This window comes from Poromitra crassiceps (assembly GCF_964638095.1).
Source record: "Poromitra crassiceps genome assembly, chromosome: 20".
In the NCBI taxonomy this organism is placed as follows: domain Eukaryota; kingdom Metazoa; phylum Chordata; class Actinopteri; order Beryciformes; family Melamphaidae; genus Poromitra; species Poromitra crassiceps.
Window position 1 is genome coordinate 17,781,758 of NC_139637.1, and position 14,466 is coordinate 17,796,223.

At 42.6% G+C, this 14,466-nt stretch overlaps 1 protein-coding gene across 1 annotated transcript in view; it reads right to left on the reverse strand.

Annotated features, from left to right (window-relative positions):
- klhdc8b (kelch domain containing 8B) overlaps window positions 1–14,466 on the reverse strand; it is a gene marked incomplete at both ends in the record, with an annotated part of 235,203 nt that overhangs the window by 51,414 nt on the left and 169,323 nt on the right. The gene's annotated exons all lie outside the window — the stretch shown is intronic.

Sequence of the window (14,466 nt, forward strand, 5' to 3'; positions counted from 1 at the left end):
ATTCATGTTTCTGTACTCTTATCAGGATGCTGGCAGCGATGTTGTGCATCCACGGCAGGATCGCTTGTGGTTCTGGAGCGACGGTTCCACGTTTGACTATGAGATCTGGCACAGTGGAGAGCCGAACAACAACGCTGCAAGACGAGAACCATGTATTATGATGAACTTTGCAGGTAGAATAAAACACACCCTATCTAGTGTCACATCACATTTTTGATTCATCTGATCTAAAAACGGTCTCCTTTGTAATTCACAGAGTTGGGGAGTTGGAATGACGCGCCATGTGGAGTTCAGTTTCCTTTTGTGTGTGCCAGAAAGCCGGCCTGCTAAACCTGAACCCAGGTCATGAAGAGTGAGACCAACAAATGATGGTGTATACCTGACCAGTATAGAGATGTTAAAACAGTAACAAAGCATTGTTGTAGTTGTTGATCTTCAGTTAAGTCTAAATAGGGGATTATTTGTAGACTTATTATTTGCAGTTTCAGTGCACTCTGGCAAACTTTACATGACTCGAGTCACATGACTTGGACTTGAGTCACAAATTGGATGACTTGTGACGTCACTTGGACTTTAAGATTCAATTGACTTGAAAAGTCCTTTCCCCAAAAAACAAATATTCAAAAGTTATTTGTGCCACCAATCAATTAATTTCCCTTCATTTTCCGAATCGACTAACGTTATCGCTATTAATTCCAAGAAAGTCGACACGTCATGTCCCAGATCCACTTTGTTTGATCAAATCTGACAGCATCCAATCAAGTTGCAGGAGAGAACCATGAAGAACATTACTGTACGTTAGTGCCAGTTGGAAAAAATAAACCAAATTATAATTTGGTTTGTTTTTCGAATTTTCCTTTCGTTTGATAAACTTGCGGTGGTGAACATGACTCGAAACTCAAAGTTTAGGACTTGGTACATGACTTCGGACTTGTGAGTATTGACTTGGGACTTGACTCAGGACTTGACTTGTGACTTGAGTGCAAAGATGTAGTTGTTGTCACCTGCAAAACAATGGCTTGATCCCACCTCTGGTAATTATAGTATTTTTATTCCAAGTCCTGCTACATTCCAATCAGTACAGTAGGCTACTTGAAAACGTGATAGCTGATAGTCTGGGTCATTAACAGTGGGACACACTGACTGACCGATATCTGATCTTTAAAGCAATATATTGGTCGTTTATTAGTTCAAATTCTGTTCATAAAATGTATTGTCTGCTTCTTTCATCCCTGTCACTTTGCATTGTGTAGTATCTGGTTGTTGAATAAAAAGTTGATGGAGTCCTAGGTTCCTCTTATTTGAGTAGATACATGTATTTATTTACAGAGCAAGGCGGCCCTATACACTAACTATGCAAATTATGCAAGGCCCCGCCTCGTCCATCTTTACAACTTCGATGAGAGGATGAAACGGATCTATCCTTCTGGTTACGAAAAGAGAAAAACAACACCATGAGAGTGAATTACTGGAACAGCAATCAGGTAAACTTGTGTCCCCAATTGGGGTCGCCTGGAATTTAAATGGGGTCGCCTGACAGTTCTAAAAAAATTTTTTTTTTTGTTTACACCACACAGACAATTTAAAACTACGGAAGATGATTAAGGCCACTTGTGTTATATATACACAAATAATTGATCACAAAAAAGAGAACAGTGATTTTTAGTTAGATATTACCAAAGTAATACTGTTATATAGTAATAGTTTATAAACTTTATAGTAATATTCTCCACCCAATACAGTACATTATACCAGCTGTATCCAGTACTGTATCTATCCTCCACATACTTGATAGGTCTGTCTTTGTGGAAGCCGGTCTTTTATTCCTTAAGTCAAAAGGAACAGAAACGTGCCATAAAGCAGCTATGACTCACAAGCCTAAAATATCCCCCTGGATACCAGCTCACAGAGAAACATACAACGCATCAACCTCTTTTCTCCCCGCTCTCTCTATCTCATTTCTCTCTCTCTCTCTCTCTCTCTCTCTCTCTTTTTCGCATTAACAATCACACACGTTCTCTCTCTGAATCGTTACCCCGTTCATTTTCCTTCCTATCTTCCCTTCAAACCTCTCTCTCTCCCTCACCTGCTGCCTCTCTCTCTCTCCCTCACCTGCTGCCTCTCTCTCTCTCCCTCACCTGCTGCCTCTCTCTCTCTCCCTCACCTGCTGCCTCTCTCTCTCTCTCCCTCACCTGCTGTCTCTCTCTCTCCCTCACCTGCTGCCTCTCTCTCTCTCCCTCACCTGCTGCCTCTCTCCTTCTCCCTCACCTGCTGCCTCTCTCTCTCTCCCTCACCTGCTGCCTCTCTCTCTCTCCCTCTCGGCAGGATTGAAATTTTTGCTTTCTTTCATCCTCCCTCGCTCTCTCACTCTGTCTCTCATGCGCGCACGCACACACACACGCACGCACGCACGCACGCACACACACACACACACACACACACACACACACACACACACACACACACACACACACACACACACACACACACACACACACACACACACACACACACACACACACACACACACACACACACACACACACTAACTGCCCGGAGTCTTAGCAGATGTCAAGCGACATTGTTCTCTCTCTCTCTCTCTCTCTCTCTGTCTCTCTATCTCTCTCTGTCTCTCTCTCTCTCTCTCTCTCTCTCTCTCTCTCTCTCTCTCTCACTCTCTCTCTCTCTCTCTGAGCTGTGTAAGGAGGACAGGATGAGGAAACCACTTAAAGGTCCCATACTGTGAAAATCGCTTTTGATTGGGTTTTGTGGTTTGTATAAACTTGGGGGTGTCTGTACAAGTCTGTAAAAGTATGAAATCACTTCCTACAGTCATTCCTCTCCCTCCCCTGCCACAAGATGGAGCCACAGGAGAGGCGAATTAGAGTTCCAGAATTTGCAAGGATTTCATACGACACATGTCGCCAACCAATAAAAAAATTCACAGGGCCGCCCAGAGCCCGCCCCCTCACAGCCCCGACCCCGACAGCTGCGTGCAGGAAACTGTTGTGTTCGCGTACAATGGAGGTCGGCATGGAAGGCCTGTCTGTGCTACTGTAGCATGGAAACATGTCCAGAAAACAATGAACTGAACCCATGGGTAAGTAGCCTAAGTGTCACCACTTTGTGGTTGTTCAGTTATATACAGCCAGCTGGGTTTGAAAACATCATGGAAGAGATAGCCTAATGTGAATAGCCTAGTGTGAATGGAGGCTGTTAGCCACAACAACTGTGCCTTATAGGCTAACCTCAGCCAGCCAAAACAAACACCTTGTCCCGGTGGCGTTAGGACACACGTACTGTAATGTTAGGGACTAGTTGCAACAAGCTAATTGAGCTAATGCTAGCGTTAGGCATTAGTTAGCATGCTACCCAAGCAGCTTCTCTGGCTGACTGGACACATGACAACCGATCAGCAACTCTGTAACAAAACTAAAAGGGTAACATTACTTTGGTGACCAGGGACTATTATCAGTACATTTGACTTCTAACACTAACATAATGGAAGATAGCCTACAGTAGTTACTGGCTGATTAGATGCAGCCATTGATAGCTTTTCACTTGTGTGTTTGCAGCTCTGGTAAGCCTGCTAGTTTTGTAAACAGTTGTAGTCGCAACCATAAACATGAATGACACTACAAGGAATACTACTTCTCTGGAGGTTATCATGTCCTATTTTCCTTGAGACAGTTGGATACATTTAGAATACATGGTAACTAATTATTGAGTCTGTAGTTAGCAGGTAATGTAGTTTTAGAGTGCAGGGATTGAGCCAACTTTCCCCTTTTGTGCCTCTCTAGTAAGCTACAACCAGTCTGACTTCACCTACCAAGAGACCATCCAGGATCCTGCCGTCTGCTTAGCTGACTTTCAGTACGGTATGTTTACCAACACATTTTTATTGTACACACAAAACTTTGTAAATATGACAATTCAATAAATATAGAAATTATGTTATAAAAATAATCTGTACATGAAAATCGCTAATTTGCAACATAATGATGTACACTCTTCCATTTTCCCCCCATTCAGTCATGTCTCCTGAAGCATCAGCAGCGTCGGAGAGCGCAGCTCAGCACCCCAGCACACACCGGCAACCGAGAAATCCTCCAGCTACCTAGCTGACAAAAGATCTGTCTGTAGACTTTGAGAATAGAGTACACATACTGTCAAATATATTTCATATATTTTTGTAATACTTAGTCTCGTATAATTTATGTGATTGATAGCCTACAGCACCACTTTACTGCTACAGTGGAACATTCCTGTGATTTTGCAGCATAGCATGGTCCTGCACAAGCATTTTGTGTGTATTTTCTATAATAAAATAATTAGATTCTGTAAGAAGTCAGTGTTACTGTTTATCTACTTGGATGTGTAATAAAGTACAACACAATTACTTTGCTCAAATTTATTGTCATGTACAGTATCCATGTTGGCCATATTTGTCAAATCAATGCATGCACAGAATACACAACTGCTATACTGTAAACTAAGCTACACCTAAGCTGTAAGGGTCCATAGTCTGATTTTGTTCATTGCATTCTGAAGTGAACATACACGCCAAGATTATCCTGAACAGGATCATCTGGCTTCTTCAGGATTCATCAGGGTTCTTCTGGCAACCTAAAGGAATGAGAACGGGTAACTTCAGAACAGTACAATGACATTTATTATTTTGCACAGGCAATTTAGAGTAGATGTGAGTAACGTTACTGTACAGACTATTGTAACATACAACAAACTATAAAGGTATCAACTCAAGAAGTAAGAAGTTAAACACGGGTTGAATGACCAAGCCTCCGTCATGCAGTTATTGACTTTCAGTTGTAAAACAGATGAGCTAGCTTTATTGCTGAATAACACTGGCATGAATTAGCGTTACAACAGTCATGTCCAAATTAATAGATAGCATAGGACACAATAAGCATTATTGTTTACATGTGTCATGTCAATATTTGTATCCCTTGATGAATCTTCACATCAATTTGATGCATTTGAACGTAAATTAACATTATGCTTATGTCTGCTGTGGAGTAGTAGCTACATCCACACAGCAGGCAAGCTGGCGTTTATTGCTTATTAAAATGGATCCCCATTATCTGCCGCCTAGACAACGGCTAACTAGTCTTCCTGGGGTCCAAATAGGCTATAGTGACAATATAATATAACGCTAGGGATAATGGCCATGACAGACACGGAAATCTGCAAGTTTACTAGCTATGCTAACGTTAGCGACACAAGCCAAAGCTAGATAAAAACACTCCACTTACCGCAACGAAACAGGGTCTGCTCACTATGCCAACAACCCGCAATGCGAATGGGGTCCGCTCAACTGTTCCTTTTCCTCTAAATCCGAATCTGTCAAACGGTCTCACTTTCACACTTTTTTGTGACTCAGCTCAGTGCAGCTAGCTAAAGCTACAGGCAGCATACAGGCACAGACGCGTGATTTCGAATCGCACATAGGTTACGCAAGCACAGACAGTAGTTGCTCTGCTCAGTCAGCGTTTGCTTTGAGTGACAGATCAGGCGGCCAATCAGAGGGGCACCTCACCGGAGCGCCTCATCGGCCAATGAGACCAAGGCCTTTGTAGAAAAAACTGACTATACTGAGCTGCAGAGGGTAAATACAAGAAAAAAATCGAGATGTCTCCAAATCCCAAACAGAATGCATGACCTTATTTTAAAGACCCCTGACAAATGTTTAAAACAGCAGAAATCCACACAATATGGGACCTTTAAGTGAATTGGAATGCGTTGGGGAACAATCAGAGGGCCGCTGTAGAAGTCAACAGGCGTGTATTTGTACAAGTCAAAGGTGTAACATTTTACAGTAAACATCACTACTGTACATCATTGTCAACTTAAAGCGAGTCTCGCTGGCCAGCCGACCCTCCCTTCCGTGAGAGGAGTCTGGCAGCGCTGGTTACCATTGTGATGGGCGGCGCTTGGCGGCAGTGCCCTTGGAAAATAGTTTCCAACAATCCCACTTGCCATTTTCAGCGTGTAGCAACGAGCTAGCGTGTAGGTTTCTGCCGTTAGCTTGCTAGCTAGTTAGCGTTGTTGTTTTCACTGCGGCGGCAGGGCACTATTTACAGCGACACACAGGGAGGAGGGAGCGGAAGCCGCTCTGATTGACATGGTCGGAGCCAATGACAGAGCTTGTAATAAGCCGGGAGCGGACATCCGACAGCCACTGAAACAGTCCCTCCAATGGGAGAGCAGCTGTAGAGCAGGGGAGGGTTTATCCCAGCAGACTGTTTCCGTGCAGCCAGACTCCTCTCACGGAAGGGAGGGGAGGCATGTTTACAGTGATTAGACCAATGTCTCAAAATGAATGTGGCACCGATTCAGTTATATTAACGCCTTGTAAAGTGAGATGCAATGCTACTGTTTGTACCATTCATTCTTTGCTAATGTGACAATGTGGCTGAGTTGTGCGCGTGTGTGTGTGTGTGTGTGTGTGTGTGTGTCTGTGTGTGTGCGTGTGCGCGCGTGTGTGTGTGCGTGTGCGCGCATGTGTGTGTACTGTAGGCTACTGTATGATGGAGGGAGAAGAGATAATTTCTTGCAGTGTTGAAGAGCTTGAATGTCAATAGATGTATTAACTTGCGGGCTTACACAGCACCATTGTGTGTGTGTGTGTGTGTGCGTGTGTGTGTGTGTGTGTGTGTGTGTGTGTGTGTGTGTGTGTGTGTGTGTGTGTGTGCGTGCGTGTGTGTGTGTGTGTGTGTGTGTGCGCGTGTGTGTGTGTGTGTGTGTGTGTGTGCGTGTGTGTGCGCACGTGTGTGTGTGTGTGTGTGTGTGTGTGTGTGCGTGTGTGCGTGTGTGTGTGTGCGTGCGTGCGTGTGTGTGTGTCAGTGTGTGTCTGTGTTCGCAAGTACATGTCTGATAATGAATTGATCGGGCTGAGCACATAATTGCATAGTTCCCAGCATCTCAAGTCAGTTTACTCTGATGAGTTCCGTCTAATTGTAATTTACATACAGATATCAATTTGTTGTGTATTCATCACGAAGAAAAGAGGCAGAGAGAGAGAGCGAGACAGAGAGACAGAGAGAGAGAGAGAGAGAGAGAGAGAGAGAGAGAGAGAGAGGAGGGGGGCATGGGGGAGAGTAGGTTAGGGGGATTGCTGGACAGATGGAGAGAGTGTGGACGGAGGTGGGGAACGCTGTCATGTTCGTGTCACCCTCACAGACATGCATGCGCAATGTAAATGCAAAACCAGTCATACACGTGTGCACAAAAATACTTAGAAAAACACACATGCATTTACACACAAACAATATTTTCTCTGTGTGTAGACTGTGTGCGTACAGTATGGGCACTCAAGACTGGAAAGTTATGTTATGTTTGGATTATAATTTGAATAAATGTCCCCTTTTCTAAAAAATAAATAAAAAATAAACAGTTTGTAATTCAAGACCTAAAGGCGTATGAATATGGTTCTTTCCAACATTGTAATGAACTCAAAAGGGTCATGTGACTGAAACCGATCGAGGACAGTACAGGACACATAATACTGTGGTGTGGAAGCTGAGAGATGGAGGGAGGCCCAACTAGTCTTGTTTTGATCTCACAAAGGTGGTTCACTTTTAACCGGGGTAGATCATTGGTAACCAGTGTTGGGGGTAACTCCTTACAAAAGTAACATATTACATGTAATATATTACTTTTAGTAGTAACTCAGTAATATAACTTATTTCAATCATCAGAGACCAGAGGGTAGAATTTAACAAGCGAGCTTTATTCACAAATGGCATGGCGATTAGATCTATGGCATGAAATGGCATGGCAACTAATTCTATGGCATGGCAGCATGGCAACTAGTTATTTGGCGTAATAAAGGTAAGATGCCTCTCTTCTTGTGGTGAGAGAGGAGGGCATCTGCTCGGACTAGGATAGAGAATCCCCCCCCCCCGTAGGGGATTCTTCAGGAGTCAAGACGTTGGTGGTGGACTTGGCAGGTGGGTGGGGCGAAACACAGCTTCAGAGGATGGGATACGATCAGCCCAGGTACAGCGACCATGGAGGAGAAGGATCAGGGAAAGAGGACGATGAGGTGCTGAGCATGGCTATAAGTACTGCCACGTCATAGCCTCGGCATTGACGTCCTTACCGACGTCATATTGGCAAGTTGAGGTGCTGATTGGCTGTTGAGGATGGGGTGATGAGTCACACGTCACAGCGGACGTCACACTAGGATTACACTTGACTTAGGCTGGGAGCTGATGCCTATTGTGATGTGAGGCAGCTTGTCTGGTCTTCATCTTGAAACTAGGTCGAGACCAACATTACTTATAGGATTTCAGTAATATTATACCAGTTACTTTGTCAAGTAACTCAAGTTACAAATTGAGTTACATTTTATTAAATCAAAGCACATATTTAAAAAAGATACAATCATTTCCTAATCAAACTGTGTGTTTGTATGCAAATAACCACTATAGATGACAATAACAAAGGAAAATAATAACATTTAGAATTTTGGACGGTTTACACTGACTTCAAAGGCGGTTTAAATTATTTTCCGGGATGGTTCAATGTCAACGATTTCATTCTGCTGCTGCTGTTGTTTTGGTGAAAGTAATGCAAAAGTAGTGTAATAAGTAATGAGTTACTCTACAGTGTAGAATCTGTGTAGAGTCTACACAGACAGTAATATTGTAAAGTAACTTATTACTTTCAAATGAAATATGTAATATATATAAGTAATATGTAGTATATTACATTTTGAAAGTAACTTGCCCAACACCGTTGGTAACCTACTGGACAGCCCATTTGCTTGGGATCAGCTTAAGTTCAGGCTACGGAATGTATGAAAGGCCCTTCACCTCAAGGCTGTTAGCCGGGCGACGGTGTTTACAGGCCGGTATAGAACCACAATGCTTTGAGTGATCATTTAGATCAGAGATATGATACTTTTAGGCTACAGTACATCAGATAGAATGAATGTTTTGTCGCATTCCCAGGCCCATTGACCCACTCTGGCTATAAAAGAGGTAACAGAAGCAGGTAGCTTATATTCATTGCCGAATAAATCACAATAGTGAATGAAATTTAGGCCTACAGTTGCATATTAAGTGTACGGAAATTCACTCTTATAGGACTGCCAACAGTGATGGATACACTGCACTCATATTCCCATCAGTGCAACATGAGGTGACTACTTTGTATTATTGTGTTATTATCAGTGTATTATCATTGTAATGGGAACATTGTCTCAATGGTGGGTGGCGAGAAGAATTAGGTGTGCTAGTGTGATTTTTCTTTTCCCAGCTGAATCCTATTACTTTTTCCACCGAAATGACCTAATTCACCAATGAATAACCCATGAGCAATAGATTTAATCTGATCTCATATCACATGGTGCTGCTCTGGATCTGTCCATGTTGATTGGTTATTTGTTTTCAAAACTCCGCCTCTTTCATGTGAACGCCCTCATAGCTGATAAGATAAATCCTTGGTTGACAGAGCCAGTTGATAACCAGCAAGGATTTGTGAAGCCATCTCTCACACAAAGATAGCCTGACTTCCTTGAACGCTCCTCGTGAGACGGACCCCCAGGTCACCGCTTTAATATGTGGATCGTTTTTCTTCTCTGTGCCGTCGCTTTCAGCGGTGCAACAGGTGAGACTCAACAAAGACGCTGAACCCGCCTCCCCCTGTTACACTCTCAAGCTGTTTGGTTAACACTGCCGTGCGTCAGGTTCCCATTATGTTTTATGCCTGTTGTTATTGTTAATGCTGTTGTTGTTGTTGTTGTTGTTGCTGCTGCTACCTGTGCTAACACACCTTACCTTAGAGTCTAAGGTACAACTAAAACAACATACAAACATTTGAGATCAAGGCCCAGTTTACCTAAAATAAGTGTAGCACTAAGATGCCATTTTTCCATTGGTTTTGAACTAGGGATTCATCGATTGTGAAATCCTGGGCCGATCTCGATACAAATTTGTTGTTGTTAAAAATAACAATTTGGCTGATATAGCAGATGCCAAAACCAATGTTTTGTTGTTGTTGTTCTTTAGTCCCCCTTTTGTTACAGGGAAAGAAATACATCTTCATTATAAACAATTACAATATAAAGGGACAGCTCACCCTAAAATCCAAAATACATATTTTCCCTCTCACCTGCAGTGCTATTTATCAATCTATATCGTTTTGTGTTATTTGCCTGAGTTTTGGAGATATCGGCCGCAGAGTTTCTGCCTTCTCTCCAATACAATGGAACTGGATGGCACTCGGCTTGTGGTGCTCAAAGTGCCAAATAAAGAAATACATTTGATGAACTCAACAGCAATGCCTCTTTCCAGAAATCATGAGCCGGTTACTCAAGATAATCCACAGACCTTGTTATGAGCAGTTTCATGTACTGTAGGAAGTATTTTCTTTTGACCGAACTACACAACTACTAGCTGCTAGCTAGTTCCTACAAAAGAAAATAGTTCTTACATTAAACTGCTCATAACCGGGTCATGATTTCTGGAAAGAGACAATGCTGTTGAGTTTTTCAAATGTATTTTTTTGTTTTTTTGAGTACCACAAGCCGAATGCCATCCAGTTCCATTGTATTGAAGAGAAGGCATGCAGCCATCTCTACACAGCCAAAATCTCCAAAACTCAGGCAACTAACACAAAATGATATAGATGGATAAATAGCACTACAGGTGAGAGGGAAAATATGTATTTTGGATTTTAGGGTGAGCTGTCTCTTTAACTGTCTTTCAGCCCTTCATCACACTATAGCCCTAGTCAACAAGGCTAATATCAGTTGATGTCCTGAGTTACGGTGGATACTGTATATCGGTGCATTTTGAACCTAAGCTTGATGTCTAACCGTACCATGGTGTGACCAAGCTCCATGTAGAGAAACCAGGCGGTGATCATCAGTTAATGAGTACCATGGTGTGACCAAGCTCCATGTAGAGAAACCAGGCGGTGATCATCAGTTAATGAGTGAACACTTCTCTGCCAGGACGACATGGCTGGGGCTGTCCGTCAGGCTGGACGGAAAATGCTGGAAACGGAATATGCTATGTCTTCAACACAGACCCACTGAGCTGGGTGCAGGCAGAGGTAAGGTCTCTCTGAAGCTCCACTGGGTTTCACTCCAAAACATTATTCATTCACTTTAACTGGTACCTCAACACAGTATATCAATGCACGCATACACACGCACGCACACGCACGCACGCACACACACGCACATACACACACACACACACACACACACACACACACACACACACACACACACACACACACACACACACACACACACACACACATATATATAATTTATTTACATTGATTTATTACCTTACTCTTTAATATTACCTCAATAAATAAATAAAGGATTATTTCATACTCAAAAGTATTGGATATCTGCTTGACTAACTGTTGTCTTCCCCTGAACTGCCAACTTTACAGCTGATGCTCACCACCATGAACATTACTGTCAATATTTTTGCATTCAAAGCTGTGTTCTCTCTTGTTTTACAGCGCCATTGTTTGACCTTAGGTGGCAACCTTGCCTCCGTCCACAGCTTGAAGGAGTACGAGTTCATCAAAGAGCTGGTGAGGAGCGCCACTGGAGGGGTCCCCCAAAGCTGGATCGGTGGCACTGATGCCTTTCAGGTATAGCAAACTCATCCGTTTATCAGTCCAGAGACAATGTTCAGTACACCCACCATCCTAGTCATCAACATCAGATCATGATCTTCATCAACGGTGACAGTCAATGACAATGTTCATTAAAAAAACTTGGCTGCAGCAGGTACAAAGGACTTCCTGAATGATCTCTCTGAAAATATAGTAGATTGGATGACCCTCATTTTGCATAATTATTTCTTACCCATTCTTTACTCCATGATCATTTCTAGCGAGTCAGGGGTCAAGCCAATAATGGATCCTGCCTTCGTGGTCTGATTATTGATTATTGATCTTTTTCCTGTCCTCTGAGCTTAAGCCACACCCCCAACAGACAAGGGTATAAAATAGGAGGACACTTGCTAAAACGCTTTAATAAAGTAATAATGCATTTTATTTGTACTGCACTTTTCATTCACAAAGAATCTCAGAGTGCTACAGATTTAAAAGCATAACAAATAGACAATACACCAGACAATAGTTAACATGAAAAAAGTGAGCACGAGAAAGCCTTCCTAAATAAAGAGGTTTTTAGGCCTGTTTTAGAAGAGTCCAGAGGCTGTGCTGCCCTTGGTGGTTTGGAAGGCTGTTCCACGTTGTGGGTGAGTACTGTAGCAGGACTTTGTATGGGCCCTGAAGGAGACATGGTGCCAGTGGAATGAAAACAGAGTTGCTGTTATGTGTTCATCAGTGGCGGCCGGCCACTAGAGGGCACCAGGGCGCCGCCCCACCTACTTTATCCACATGAAGAAGAGGGAAATAAAACGTTATAGGCTATATATATATATATATTTTTTTTATGAGCGAGGTGAATATTAGATAGTGAGTATATAATCTGCAATAAATATGTAGATTCATAATTATCTACATGTGTACTGTTTTTGGGTCAATATTTTCTTGCACCGAATTGCCACGGACGCCGTCCGAGGACTTCCGGTTTACTTCCGCTTTCCACCAGTGCAGATCATTAGAGTATCAGGATCTGTGTAGTTGCACATGCGCTGTTCACTCTCAAAAACAAAGAGATTTGGAAGGGCTCTGGGCGCACGTACAGTATCTAGCGACCGGGTGGAGGTGGGGTCAGGTAGAGTGAGTGTTGTGACGTAGGCTAGGCTACGTAGATGGGTAGCGACCATAGGGTAGCGACGCAGTATATATAAACACTAGTAGCAGTCCCACGCCGATGGCTTTGCAGCACGCGTGCGAAGCAAAGAAGTTTGTTTTCAACTGCCATAAAACATAAAAGACGTTTTGCAAGAATGGAGAAAGAAAATTCTGTGAAGTCACTCAAAACGACGCCGTTTGAGAGACGGACTTTACAGGAGAAGCATCGAGTGAAAGAGCTTGGACCAGATCACCCTGAGCTCGCCATTAAACAACAGGCTACATACAGAGGAAGAAAATACACTCGGGTCTTTTTCAGACGTTTCTAGTAGCTAGTAACGTCCGTTACTACTTGCTTGATTTAGGGCTGGAGTGGACGATAATTCAATAGCCTATTATTGTTGTCTTTCAGTGGAATCATCGTGATGATATGAAGTTATTTTAATAGTGACATTTTGGCTGTCTAAATTGATGATGACAAGCAAATGTTACTTAAAAACTGATCAAATGAGGTATGGCAGGAATATTATTTGAAAATATAAGGTTTGTTTGACAACACCATTCAGTTCAATGAGATGAACACTGTTTTTGCATACGTGAAACATAGATATTGATATTGAGAAGAATCCTTATGATTATCATATTGATTTCAACCCCATCGTCCACGCCTATATATAGCCCTCCCTGGACAACAATGCACCAGCCGCTACTGGTGTTCATTCATGTTTCTGTACTCTTATCAGGATGCTGGCAGCAAGGTTGTGCATCCACAGCAGGATCGCTTGTGGTTCTGGAGCGACGGTTCCAGGTTTGACTATGAGCTCTGGCACAGTGGAGAGCCGAACAACCACCCTGGAACTAGACGAGAACCATGTATTGAGATGAACTTTGCAGGTAGAATAACACGCACCCTATCTAGTGTCACATCACATTTTTGGTTTCATCTGATCTAAAAACAGTCTCCTTTGTAATTCACAGGGCAGATTTGGAATGACGAGTCATGTGTATCTCAGCGCCCTTTTGTGTGTGCCAAAAAGCCGGCCTGCTAAAGCTGAACCCAGGTCATGAAGAGTGAGAACAACAAATGATGGTGTATACCTGACCAGTATAGAGATGTTAAAACAGTAACAAAGCATTGTTGTAGTTGTTGATCTTCAGTTAAGTCTAAATAGGGGATTGTTTGTAGACTTATTATTTGCAGTTTCAGTGCACTCTGGCAAACTTTACATGACTCGAGTCACATGACTTGGACTTGAGTCACAAATTGGATGACTTGTGACGTCACTTGGACTTTAAGATTCAAATGACTTGAAAAGTCCTTTCCCCAAAAAACAAAGATTAAAAAGTTATTTGTGCCACCAATCAATTAATTTCTCTTCATTTTCCGAATCGACTAACGTTATCGCTATTAATTCCAAGAAAGTCGACACGTCATGTCTCAGATCCACTTTGTTTGATCAAATCTGACAGCATCCAATCAAGTTGCAGGAGAGAACCATGAAGAACATTACTGTACGTTAGTGCCAGTTGGAAAAAATAAACCAAATTATATAAGTTTGTTTTTCGAATTTTCCTTTCGTTTGATAAACCTGCGGTGGTGAACATGACTCGAAACTCAAAGTTTAGGACTTGGCACATGACTTGGGACTTGTGAGTATTGACTTGGGACTTGACTCAGGACTTGACTTGTGACTTGAGTGCAAAGAT